This window comes from Protopterus annectens, chromosome 13.part0 (genome assembly GCF_019279795.1).
Source record: "Protopterus annectens isolate FY-2018-M chromosome 13.part0, PAN1.0, whole genome shotgun sequence".
Lineage (NCBI taxonomy): Eukaryota > Metazoa > Chordata > Ceratodontiformes > Protopteridae > Protopterus > Protopterus annectens.
The window spans coordinates 148716172-148730702 of NC_056747.1; positions in this window are offsets into that span (position 1 = coordinate 148716172).

Below are 14531 nucleotides of genomic sequence, written 5' to 3' on the forward strand. Positions count from 1 at the left end.
CATCAGACCTATCCCACAAGGACAGCCAGTTGCAGGAGGTCTCCAGACATTTCCTCTAGAGGAATTACTCCCCTCTTCTAACACCTCTATGGAACATCCCACGGAGAAGGTTCCTCAGAAGAGGATGTGTAAGAGGAGATAGAGACTCACTCATGGAGTGTCTCACAGAAGACATTGATTTCATGAGGGAAAGGGGATCCCCCAGATCGCCATCTGATGAAATCACCTTTGGAGATATCTTCAAAATCCTCAGACAGAAGGGTGGTTGGTCTTCCCAATCTCCTTCTGAAGGATCAGTGTTTTTTGGACCATCTACGTCTTGGACGATCTCCTGGCAGATGAACTGATTGACTTGGTTTCCTGTTGGACTTGAAAGGAACCAGACACTGTCAAATCTGTCTCCAAGCACTTGGACAAATTTCTGTCTCCTCCTGCTGGTAGAACCCACTGGAGTAAGGGAATCCTAGTTGATGCTATGGTGGTGGTGTCAGCCACCAACAAGGAGGAGCTAGCTGAGAAGAGCTATTCTGTCCATCCGCCAGACAGGGAGTCCAGAGCGATGGATAGATTTGGAAAGTGAGTATTCGCCTCAGCTAAGCTCTAAATGACTTCACACATTTCACTCAGCTACAGAGAGATTTGACTAGGCAGTTATCAAATACTCTACCAGAGTCCATGTCTGTTGTGGATTTCAAAAAGACTTCCTCTCAACTGGCCACTTTGCTGATCATTTCAAATGTGTCAATGAGGCTGATCTCCTACATAGTAGGAGGTACCTCACAAGCAGCCAGTTTAGGTATAGCCACGAGGAGAAATGCCTGGATGTAGTTATGCAATTTTGCAGAGCCCTTCAAAATGTCCACCGTCGATGCCCACTTTAATGGCACTTCCTTGTTTGTGCCATCAATTAAGGACATGCTTACCCCCACTGAACAAGAGAAAGAGACTCTGCTGTAGGAATCAAGTTTTCTACCCCTTAATGGACTTTCTCTTTAAACCAATGAGGTGGTAAGAAGATGTGGTTCCATAAATCTCAGGGACCTTTCCAGGATTTGCATGGGAATAATTCCTCTAGAGGTAGAAGAGGAAATTTTAAAGGTAGACATAGGCCAAGGGGCAGAGGGGGCCAGCAGAACCAGGGCGTTAGTGATTTCTATTCTGATAAGCCTTATTAGCACTGCCCGATGTGCTGCTCTGGAGGCAGTATGGGGTCATTTCTCTTTGCACCTAGCCACCTGGACAGATATTACAAAAGATAAATGGGTACTAAGAATCATATCCAGAGATTACTACATACCATTTTCCTTTCTTCCTCCTCCTGAAATGAGTGTTTGACTTGAGCATAAGAAACACAGGGTTGTTATACCCAGCTGATGTCCATTATCATTGGGGTGACTGCAAAATATCCCAACAAACTAAAACAGAGTGAGAAGGTCACACTGAAAAAACAATCAGTAAAAACTAAATGAAAACTCCAGCCAAGCTAGAACTTCCAATGAGTGACCTCCCAAACCTCCTGTGGCAGAAGCACATAGAATATATGCAAATGACCCTTATGAACATCAGGTGTTTCGGCTATATGGCGATTCTGATTGCCCATGACTGTTACGCTTGAAGTCGTTTTAATGGACAAATGTTAAGTTGTCAATCTTGCCTTCATTCTTGCTGGATGGGTTCGGAGCCGATCCTCGGCTCCAACTCAGCCTATACTAAAGCTCAAGAGCTATTTCTACCGACTCAAGGCTACCCTATATCCCACAATGCTAGGCACTAACTACCCAGATCTCGTTTGCCGCTTCAGCTACGAGGTGCGTTTCTTATTGGCTCTGCAGGTTGGATTTAATAATTCTTAAATTTCTCTTTTTTAGTCAGTTTTTCAGATAGTTTTTGTTAGTAACCATCCCATTAGCTTCCCTTCTTAGCTTAACTTCCTTCCGGTCCCCTTTAATTCCTTAATTCCTAACCCCCCTTGTTTGGTTAAAAGGTTAGGCCTTTGGGCCCATTCCCCTTTTCTTTAAATTGTCAGGTTAAATTGTTTGTGTGACTGACTTAGTTTGTGTTAAGGGGTGGGTGTGTGTGTGTGTGTGTATTTTTGTCCTTTATTAGGATGTCTAAAGACACCAGGGTCTCAGGCTTCAAGAAGTGTGACTCGTGCTGTCAGAAAATGTCGCTGACAGACTGTCACACTTCTTGTGTTTATTGCCTGGGCTGTCTGCACCTGCAGGACTCTTGTTCTGTCTGTCATGCGTTCAGTCCAAGAGTCCTGCAGGAACACAGAAATAAGTTAATATTGAGAGGCTTATTAAAGCCTGAAGGTTCTCCGGCCAAGTCATCGTCGGGGAAGCCTTCCAAGCTGTCGGCTCCGTGTTCAGAGCCTTCGACTGGGGGTGCTCTGACTGCTTCTACATCAGCTCCAGCTGGAGCCGATGTTTCTAAGACACAGTCTTCATCGGCTCAGGCTGGAGTCGACGTTTCTCAAACACAGTCTTCCACATCGGCTCGAGCCGGAGACGATGTTTCTAGGACTCAGTCGGCACCGATAGTTGTGTCGGTGCCATCTGCCAGCCATAAACGGTCCAGGTCTCCATCCTTGGAATCTGTTCATTCGGCTCCGAGGTCTCCCTTACTCTCGGAGCCATCGATCCCATTCTTCTAGGTCTTCCAGGCTCTCGGACCATGACCTTGGGAGGGTGGTTAGTAGACTTCTTAAGTCTCAGGCACTAGCCCAGATGCTCCATAGCCCTTCTCAACAGACATTGGCTATTCCCACTCCATCTTCGATTCCTCCTCAGACTCTTCCCTTGAGTTCGGAGCCGGAGCTTGTGGGAGCCGTGGCAGTCGATACCTCACCTTTCAGCTCAGTCATCTGCTCCGGTCTCTTCCATGGTCCCATCCTTGGAGGGATCCGGGCACATGGACTTCCTCGTCGGCTGTGAGGGGGCGAGTGGCATCAGACCCTTGTCCGACCCAGTTCTCCCTCTAGGAGCTTTGGCGCTGGTAAGTTCGGCCCCGACATCGGCTTCGGAGCCATCCCTCTCGGTGCCGGGAGGGGTCCTTATCTCTTCGGAGCGGGGACCTTCTACCCTGCCTGATAGGGGCGCCTTTGAAGTCATGAGGAGCGTGCTGGCCCCTGTGCCTGCTCCACGGTTGGCTCCCTCTGTAGTGCCTGCTGTGGTCTCTACCCACCCTCTCATTCCTGACCGTAGAGATCCAACGCCTCAGGTTTCCCCATTGGGAATATCCTCCTCTTCTGAGGTTTCCCCTGATCTGTCAGGGGAACTCCCTCGGAAGAGGAAATGTAAGAAGAAGCATGTGGACTCCCCTGAGTCCATTACATCGGATACAGACTTGGATGAGTCGGAAGGGTCCCCACGGTCCCCCTCTGAGGATGTCTCCTTTTCAGACATCCTTGAGATCCTTAAGTAGAGGAGGAACTGGTCTACCCTTAATCCTTCCGAGGACGAGTCGGTTTACCTAGAGGCGTTTGCCTCTCACCCTTCCACCTCCTGGGTGTCTCCGCCCTTTGACCCCCCCTCATAGAAGTGGTGGCATGGAAGGCGTGGATGGCCCCTGATACAATGGAACCTACCCCACGGAGGCCTTCAAAACTCATAACAGCTCCTTCGGACAAACAGTTTTTAGCCAAGGGTGTCCCGATTGATGCCATGGTGGTGGCTGCAGCCACTAAGAAGGAACTGGCGGATCCTTCAGTACCTGTCCATCCTCCTAACAAGGAGTCTAGGACTATGGATAGGTACGGCAAGCGGATGTTTTCTTCAGCGACCTTTGTCATGCGGTCACGGAATTATCTGTGCCACTTCACCCGTCTTCAAAGAGATATGCTCAAAGAAGTGGGTGAGGCCCTACAGGATCCAACAGCTGCGGGGTCTCAGGACAAAATCAACTCCCAGATGGCAACCCTGAATTCCATTGTCAACTCCTCCATGCGGCTTATTTCCTATGCGGCCGATGGGGCGAGTAGGGCTGCAGGCACAGGCGTGGCCTTACAGCGTCACACCTGGATGCGGCTTTGTAACTTTGCAGACCCCTTCAAGGTGTCCTTCACTAACTCCCCCTTTGACGGTTCAGCTTTGTTTAGACCTCAGGTGAAGGATACTTTGACCCGATGCGAGCAAGAAGGCAAGACTCTCTGCCGTGGGAGTCCGTTTTTCCACCCCATCTAGACCATATCCTAAGGGTCAGAAGGGTGGGAAAATGTGGTTCCGTAAACCACAAGAGGTCGCGCCTGACGCAAGAGGTCAGTTCCCCTCTAGAGGCAGGGGGGGAACAATAACAGACGCCACCCTAGGGGCAGAGGAGGTCTGCAAAATCAGGGTAGCAGAGAGTCTCTCTCTGACAAACCCTTCCAACATCCCTGAGAAGCTGCCCGACTGTCTGCCGTCGGGGGAAGGTTATCACTGTACCCAGAAGCCTGGCTTTCACTCACCCAAGACAAATGGGTACGGTCGATTATATCAGAGGGTTACAAAATTCCCTTTATCTACACCCCAGCTCAGCCAAAAGGGCCCCTTCCAGACGTTCCACCCAGTCTAAGGGAACAAGCAGTACTAGAAATATCAAAACTGCTAACAAAAAGAGCCATCCAGTCAGTCCCAGCAGACCAACAAGGATCCGGAATCTACTCCAAGTTCTTTTTGGTACCAAAAAAGACAGGGGACTGGAGACCAATATTGGATCTCAGCAGACTAAAGTCTGTAAGAAGAATGAAGCTCCGGATGGTCACGCTACAGTCCATTCTACCCTTTCTGGGTCAGAACGATTGGACGTGCTCATTAGACCTTCAGGATGCGTACTACCACATCAAGATGCACAGGCACTCCAGGAGGTTTCTCCGCTTCCGGCTGGGAGCCAGTCACTACCAGTTCAGGGCCCTGCCCTTTGGTCTCACTACAGCCCTCAGAGTGTTCACCAAATGCATGGCAGCGGTTACGGCTCATCTGAGGCGTCAAGGATTCCAGGTGTTTCCATATCTAGACGACTGGCTCCTCACTGCCACCACCAGGCGTCAGCTTCTCCTCTCCAGAGATTACACCGTTCATACTTGCAAAGGGCTAGGTATCTCCATAAATTTTGAAAAGTCTGCCTTGTCGCCTTGTCAGTCTATTACCTTCATAGGTGCCACCTTGGACACAGTCCGGCTCTCTGCAAAACTAACCAAGCAAAGAGTTCTAGATATCCGCCGGCATGTTCACATCCTCCTTCAGAGCAACAAAATCCAGGCCAGGTTTGTCCTGAAGGTATTAGGTCTCATGGCGGCAGCCATTACACTACTTTCCCTAGCTCGCTTTCATATGTGGATTCTTCAGTGGATGCTTTTTTCCCAGTGGTCCTTTCAACAGCTTCCAATGTCACACAACATCTTAATAACCCTGTCTTGGTGGATGGTCTCCCCTCAAGTCCTTCAGGGAAGACCACTTGTTCCTTCTTCCCTGGTCGCCATGGTGACAACGGACGCCTCCCTGATTGGGTGGGGGGGCATTTTCAGGGCAGGACGGTCCAGGGCACATGGCAACCTTTCGAGTGCCACCTGCACATAAACGTCTTGGAGATGAGAGCAGTACGTTTAGCGTTGCAAGCCCTTCAGGACTCTCTTCCCATCGGGACTATTGCAGTTCAGACTGACAATATGTCCGTAGTGTGGTACATCAACAAGCAGGGCGGAACCAAGTCCTATCCCTTATGTCGAGAGGCACTCAGACTTTGGCAGTGGGCGATCTTCTCTCAGCGGTTTCTGACAGCAACGCACATCCCCGGGAAGTCCAACATCATAGCAGACAGGTTGAGCAGAGCCATTTTCATGCCACACGAGTGGTCTCTCAAGCAAGCAGTAGTGGAAGAAATTTTTCAGAAATGGGGTCGACCTTGCTGCGATCTTTTTGCAACACCTCAAAACAGCAAGTGCCATGACTTTTTCACTCTTCCCGGCCCCCCCCCCCCCAGACAAGCTCTAGTCCACGATTGGTCCCGGGGACTTCTGTATGCCTTTCCCCCCTTTCCATTAATCACTCAGTTGATTCAGAAAGCTACTGCTTTGAGACACTATGATCCTCATTGATCCTTTCTGGCCTCGACAGATATGGTTTCCATTCCTGCATCGTTACCTTTTGGGGCAGCCCTGGCATCTGGACCCAGTGCCAGATCTCTTCACCCATCAGTCAGGACAGCTGCACCACTCCCTCCAATCTATCAACCTCACATCTTGGTTGCTCCAATTCCAACCCTAGCCAGGCTTCCCCTTATTTCCCATTCTGGGTGTGACATCCTTATAGCTTCCCTTAAGTCATCTACCAGAAGGATTTATGCCAGCAAATGGAAGCATTTTTCCTTCTGGGCAGGAGCTAGAAATATGGATCCTTTTACTGCCCCTATCCAATCAGTCCTAGACTTCCTAGCCGACCTGTTTCACTCAGGGTCTTCTTCCTCCACCATCAGAGTACAGTTAGCGGCTATTTCGAACTTTCATGTAGGCTTTTTGGACTCCAGTATGTCCCATAAGCTTTGTAAAACCTTTCTTAAAGGTATCTTTTTGCTTAAGCCCCCAATCAGAGACCCCCCACCACAGTGGGACTTAAATTTGGTTTTAACTTCCTTGATTCTTCCCCCCTTTGAACCTGCAGCTTCCTGCTCCTTGAAGTTGCTCTCTTGAAAGACTCTTTTTCTAGTCGCCATAAAATCTGCGAGAAGAGTATCAGAGCTTCATGCCCTTTGCATTCGTCCACCTTATCTAGTTTTTCATAGACAGAGTGTCTCTCAGGACTAACCCGTCCTTTTTACCCAAGGTTTCTTCTGAGGCGAACTTAAACCAGACTATCGATCTCCCAGTTTTCTTTCCCAACTACTCCAACAGAGCGGAACAAAAGCTGCATTTTCTGGACGTTCATCGTCAGCTCCGTTACTATCTGGATAGAACCAAGCAAGCCAGGAAATCTGAGCAGCTCTTCCTATCTTATGCGGTAGGGAAGAAAGGCCTTCCAGTTTCCAAAGTAACCCTTTCTAGATGGCTGGCCTCTGTGATTACTTTCATCTATGACCTCAGACGCCAAAAGCTACCGTCAAGGCCCAGGGCTCACTCAACTAGAGCATTAGCCACGTCAATAGCTTTTCAGGCTAGATTACCAATAGATTCCAGCCACATGGGCCTCTCCTCATACCTTTCTCTCTCATTACAATTAGACATGGCCTCCCGAAGCTGGGCTAATTTTGGTTCCACCGTTCTCAAGAGTCTGTTCCAATGAGCCACCCAGGGTGAAGGTGCTAGGGACGCGGTCCCATCCAGCAAGAATGAAGGCGAGATTGACAACTTAACATTGAGAAGTTATGTACCTACCATAACGTTCCATGTTAGTTGTCTTCTTCTCGCCTTCTTTCTTGCGTCCCACCCCCCATCCCCCTAGCCTGGACAGACCTAAGGATCCTTGGGGATCTTCTTTCTGACTCAGTATTAGCCCCCTTGGCTTTTACTGGTAAACTATAGGTCTACGTGTCTTAAGAGTGAGGTTTCCTCTTCTCCTTATTTTGGAGATCAGAACTGTTATGGTTTCAGCTATCAAACGAGATCTGGGTAGTTGGCGCCTAGGATTGTGGGATATAAGGTAGCCTCGAGCCGGTAGAAATAGCTCTTGAGCTTTAGTATAGGCCGAGTCGGAGCCAAGGATCGGCTCCGAACCCATCCAGCAAGAAAGAAGGCGAGAAGACAACATGGAACGTTATGGTAGGTACATAACTTCTCATTTCAGGCCAATAAAGCCAAACCCCACTAGCTATGGATATGCATATTTTGGACTTATGACCTCATCAGCATAGCACAAGCAGAGTGTTTGACTAAGCATAAGAAACACAGGGTTGTTATACCCAGCTGATGCCCATTATCATTAGGGTGACTGCAAAATATTCCAACAAATTAAAACAAAGAGTGAGAAGGTCACACTGAAAAAACAATCGGTAAAAACTAAATGAAAACTCCAGCCAAGCTAGAACTTCCAATGAGTGACCTCCCAAATCTCCTGTGACAGAGGCACATGGGATATATGCAAATGACCCTTATGAACATCAGGTGTTTCAGCTATATGGCGACTCTGATTGCCCATGACTTTTATGTTTGAAGTCATTTTGTGTTTCTTATGCTTCGTCAAACACTCTGCTTGAGCTGTGCTGACAAGGTCATAAGGCCAAAATATGCATATCCATACCTTGTGGGGTTTGGCTTTATTGGCCTGAAATTGTCCATTAAAACTTCAAACGTAAAAGTCATGGGCAGTCAGAATCACCATATAGCTGAAACACCGGATGTTCATAAAGGTCATTTACATATATCCCATGTGCCTCTGTCACAGGAGGTTTGGGAGGTCACTCATTGGAAGTTCTAGCTTGGCTGGAGTTTTCATTTAGCCTTTACCGATTGGTTTTTCAGTGTGACCTTCTCACTATGTTTTAATTTGTTGGGATATTTTGCAGTCACCCTAATGATAATGGACATCAGCTGGGTATAAAAACCCTGTGTTTCTTATTCTTAGTCAAACTGCTTTTGCTATGCTTTGAGGTAATAAGGCCGAAAGTTGCATATCCATAGCTAGTGTGGTTTGGCTTTAATGGCCTGAAATTGTCCATTAAAACAACTTCAAACGTAAAGGCCATGGGCAATCAGAATCGTTATATAGCTGAAACACCTGATGTTCATAAGGGTCATTTGCATATATCCCATGTGCCTCTGTCACAGGAGGTTTGGGAGGTCACTCAATGGAAGTTCTAGCTTGGCTGGAGTATTCATTTAGTTTTTACTGATTGTTTTAATTCCTTCTGACAAGAAGTAACTTCCCGATATTCCACCCAGTCAGAGGAAGGATGCAGCACAAGAACCCAATCAGACAGAATTTGCAACTTTCTCAGGATTCTTTATAGTGCCAAAGAAAACAGTGGACTTGAGACCCATTTTGAATCTAAGCAAACTGAACCTGTATGTAAAGGCAGCAAAGTTCAGTATGGTCATGGTTCAGTCCATCCTGCCTCTTCTATCCAAGAATGATTGGATGTGCTGTATAAATCTCCAAGATGTGTACTATTACATAAAAATAGGTGATCCAGGAGACATCTACGCTTTTGGCTGGAGCCAATCATTACCAATTCAGAGCACTGCCCTTTGAACTCACCGCAGCCCCTAGGGTGTTTACCAGATGGATAGCAGTCATGGCAGCTCGCTTGTGGACTCAAGGGATTCTAGGTGTTTCACTGTCTTGATGATTGGCTCCTCACTGCGCCATCCAAGCATAGACTTTTACAAGCCATGGACTACTTGCTCCAGGTTTCCAGCACTTTAGGTATCTCAAGAAACCATGCCAAGTCAAACCTAGTCCCAGTACAGACCCTGGAATTCATAGGGACACACTTGAATATTACTACTCAGGTGGCTTCCTTACCTCTTCACTGCATCACTCACATCCTTAAGACATCAGGTTCAGTCTATACTTTCTCACCCTTCTCCAGCAAGGTTAGTGCTACAAGCTGTGTTGTCAATGTCAGCTACCATACTTTTTGTCCCTTCACCATGCTTCTTTGCGTGTATTCTTAAGTGGACCTTGGCGGTACAGTGGTCCATTATTTATCAGCCTCTATCATTTCCTATAAGACTTGCTCCACTCTGCAAACCTCATACTTGGTGGAGTCAGGGAAGACCATTCTTCTGTCCCCAGTTGCCACAGTGACCACGGACACTTCCTAACTGAGGTGGGGGGGGCTATTTCTTGGGAGAGATGGTCCAAGGCATGTGGTCCCTTCTAGAGACCAAATTGCATATCAATGTCCTAGAGATAAGAGCAATCCTTGTAGCGTTGCAAGCATTTCAAGATGTTCTCCCACTAGAAATACTGCAATCCAGACAGACATGTCTGTAGTCTGGTACATCAACAAGCAAGGAGGAACCCAGTCTTAACCACATGGCAGAGAGGCCATGAGGGTTTGGGTACGGGAGATCACTTCAGCTTTCTCACTGCAAAGCACATCCTGGGGAAAACCAACACATTAGCAGACAGGCTCAGCAGATCCACTCAATGCCTCAAATGATAAGATGATGTTGTTCCATAAATCTTAGGGACCTTTCAAGGATTTGCACAGAGATAATTGCTCCAGAGGCAGAGGAGGAAATTTTAATGGTAGACATTCATACCTCTCAACCTGGAAACATAAAAAATCTGGACAAGGCCCATGAAAAATAGGTACAAATCTGTACGCTGATTAACATCAAATTTGCATACATAAGTAACCCCACCCACTCCATTGGAATTGTGGGGCAACCAAAATATGGCACCAGCGTCCCCCTGCAGCCATTCCAATGTCCCATTACCTGGCTTTTCACCCCATTTACCATAAACACTAATGTGTGCATACTGCTTTACTTCTACAATGATTATTGGGATTTTATTTTTAAATTTTATAGCACAATGCACAAACACTAAGACGGCTGCTAAACAAAGCAATACTGTCTCACAACGAAAATAGACTCTGCATTAAAACTCACATTCATTGAAACAGCATTGAAACACACCATAGCCAAAGAAAATGCATCTGGCCAGTGGTGGATAAAGATTACCTTTGGGCTGTTTTCATATCATTGGCCCCTTGCACACAAAACAAAAAACATACATGTGTTCTTTGATACACCTTCCTGACTATTACATTATAATCCTTGTATAATATAGCACACTTGTTAGAGCACATTTTAAATTTGTTTGAACATTTTTCCAGTAGAGAACAAAATGCATGAACCAATAATGACAAAACTGTCCAATTCACAACTTGTCCATCATAAAAGTCTACTTCCACACCTAATATATATATATATATATATATATATATATATATATATATATATATATATATATATATATATAAAATAGAATGATAGTAGTGTAAGCCATAGGCATCTTGCACAGCTTCTCACACTTATTTTCAATTTCAATTTTTTTTTTGGGGGGGGGGGTGGACAAACATTTTGGAAAGTTGCTAGAATAAAATGTTGTGTTACGATACATTTCACTACCAAGTCCTGAACCCAGGCCCCTGTGCACTACAGTCAGAGCAACATACCACTATGCCAATCAGCAGTTTCCTGAAAGATAGGAAGACAAACTTAAATGGCTATTTAGTGAATTCAGTTCTCACTTCTCACCATAGCTCTGAACTTTTTAGCACAAAAAACCTGGACAAAACCAATAATGGGGGGAATACAGCCCCAAAATTGGGACAAATTTCAAATACTGTTCTTATAAACTTAGAAAATTACTAGAATAAAATGTTTTGTGTTAATATTTATTTTCTGAAGAATATTAAGTCTGAAATTCAAATGCCTGTCATTATTTAGTGAATTCAATCTAATTTGCCACAAAAAATACTGAAAACCACAGATTTTATATGTAACAGATCAAAATATGAGGCATGGATTCACAAGTCATGGTGGCTAGGGACTTTAGGCTCTTTTAACCTTGTACCCAAGGTACAGGGCTTGAGCCCGAGTACCTCTATGGACAGCCTGTAACACACATGACAAAACCAGGCTGGCATTTTATCTCCCAGTGAAGTTTCAAGACAGTGGTTCATAATGCTGTGTCTGCAGCACTGACTGGATATAATCTGATATCCCTTTCTTACTTCTCCACAGTTGCATTTCTGCACTCTTATCTGCAGCAATTTAGGAATCCACAGATTTGTTAGACTTTATTTTCATTCAAAAAGTTTAGTCAGCTGCAATAATCAACTGAAAATAGCAATAGATGCTGTTAGTTTATTTCTGTTATTGCTAGAGCCATATGAAACTTCCATTTCTTTTGTGTGTGCAACTGCTATACTTTTGCAAGCATCAACAGATCTTTTAAAAAGTAGTTTCTATTTGCTTATTCATAAAAGTTTGTGGTTAATGTCCTGCTTTATCATAGAATGGCATCCTCACAGCATTGGTATGACTGTTGATATCTAGCCATTTTTAAGGTAGACTATCATTTAATGTTTGTTGCCTCACTGGATGAATATGTCATAAATGAGAGTTCTGTATCCCATTCAAGTTCATGTTCAAGCACTTTACAAAATACACACTCAAGCAATGCTATATAAAATAAAAACAAGCAAACAAATTTCAGGGAAAAAAGGAATAACATTTGTAAATAAGTCATTTTCTAAGAAACGCCAAACTATTAAAATCAATTGTTCATTCAGATAACTATATATTAGTGTGAACCAAACAAATGTAAGGAAGAGCTCAGATAGATACCCGCTATTAAAAAAAATTACAATATAGAACCTAAAAATTTGGCCAAAATTCAGCAAGTTGTGGTATGCAGTCTTGAAATTAAGAATTGTACCAATGTTACAAGCCCACCACACAGTCTGTAGCAACAAGCAATACAAATACAGTGCCAAAGAGCTTTCGTCTACAGATGCAAACCATCTATAACTAGCGATCAAACGTCTTCATCATGTAACAGCAGTTTGAAAACAAATTCAAAGAAATGGATTAATTACACACACACACACACCAAACCTGCTTGCCCCAAAATGCGGGATGCGGCTACTATAAACCAGTCCTGCTCGCTGAAATAAATCCACTCCTGCTTGTTGCTCGCTCTTGCGGCTGCTATATCCAACTCCAAAACGGCCCTGCTCACTGAAATAAATCCATGGCTGCTATAAAACAGTCCTGCAGCTGCTCGCTGAAATAAATCCACTCCCGCTTGTTGCTCGCTCTTACGGCTGCCGCTGCTATATCCAAATCCAAAACGGTCCGATAAATGCATAATACATGTTGCTGCTGCTAATACGATCCAAATGTTTCCCGCTTGCCGGAAATGATGACGTGAGCTCAAGGAGCTCAATTCCGACTGGCTGACAGCCCTGACGGAGCTGACATCGCACACGTGATGACGTCAGCTCTGACAGTGCAAACTTTGAAAAAATTAATAAAACTAAAAGAAAAAAAATCTGAAATGAAGGGGTGCCACTCGGGAATCATGGCACCCCTTCATTTGGGCCAAGTAAATTGGTATGGTTGAGAGGTCTGTAGACATTGCCCTAGAGGCAGAAGGGGCCAGCAGAATGGTAGCGAATATGATCTTTAGTCCTTGGGCCAGCCTTGCTGTGACCTGTTTGCCTCACCTCTCAAGTTCAGCAAGTACTTCACTCAGATTCCTCCCCAGGGGGAGTCACAGAGAGACTTCTCTGATTCATGACTGGCTCCCAGGTCTTCTGTAACCCTACCCTCCTCTTCCTCAGATTCCAAATTTCTTACAAAAAGCAAACAGATTGAAGAGCTCAGGCATCCTCATTGCCCTCTTCTGGCCTCAGCAGGTATGGTCCCCCTTCCTATGGTCTCGCTTGTGATATCCAACATGGATACTGGAACCCACTCAGGCTCTCTGGTCTCATCCTGCTGGAACCCACTCAGGCTCTCTGATCTCATCCATCGGGAATTCAGTATTCCAATCTCCACACTCTCAAGCTAACTGCATGGTTTCTCCACTTCCAGTAAGTTACAGTCCAGACTTTCTTCCCCAGTTTGCAACATCTTGGCCTCCCAGAAAACTTCTACCAAGAAAGTATACGGAAGCAAATGGAAAAGATTTTCTATTTGGGGTTCTAACCAAAACATCGACCCTTTTTCAGTACAAACTTTGGTCATTCTTTTTCTAACAACTATTTTTAAAAAGGAGCTAGCGTCTCTACAATTAAGCTTCAGTTGGCAGTGATTTCAAATTTCAACTCTGGAAACAAATCAGGTGGTGATGTCAGTCTTCATGCAATCCTTGACTGTGGGCTGGGTTCAGAGCCTTGGAACTGACTCGGCCATTTATTTCAGCTCACGCCTTCCAAACTCTTGAGCAAGGCTTTACCCATAATGCTCCAGATTTCATTTGCCACTTATGTCAGACACGTATGACCGCTCTTGAGCTTATATTTATCATACGTTTTTACTTTAAAGTATCTTTTCTTCATTCTTGTAAATCTTCATTCAGTCTCTAGTGACTTTTTTTTCTACCTGCCCCTCTATTTGTTGTAGCATGTCTCTCTCTCCTTTTACTACCATTGTAATTCTTTCCTCCTTACCATTGTTGGTTCTTCTTTGTACCTATTTAGGTAGTTCTTAAATACCACTGCTGGTATCTCTCTTCCCTTTCTCTGTTTAAAAAGAACCTCTTTCTCTGTTTTTCTTTTGTGGTGAGTGTGTGTGTGTGCGCATTTGCTTTATCATGGCTGAAAAATCTGAATCCCCAGCTAAGTCATCTAAGGACATCTCAGGGTTCAAAAGGTGCAAAAAATGTGCGAGGAAAATGCCCAACTCAGATGGGCATGTGTTGTATGTTTATTGCCTGGTTAAAGTTCACCTGCAGGAGGATTGTTCAATAGACCACAGTTTCTCCACCAAGACACTCACTGAACAGAAAAATACATTTATTCTTAAAGGCCTGCTAAAAGGGGACTTCAGAGAGGCCATTTCTGGGTCCAAGACAGAAGCCAGTTCCTCTTCTTCT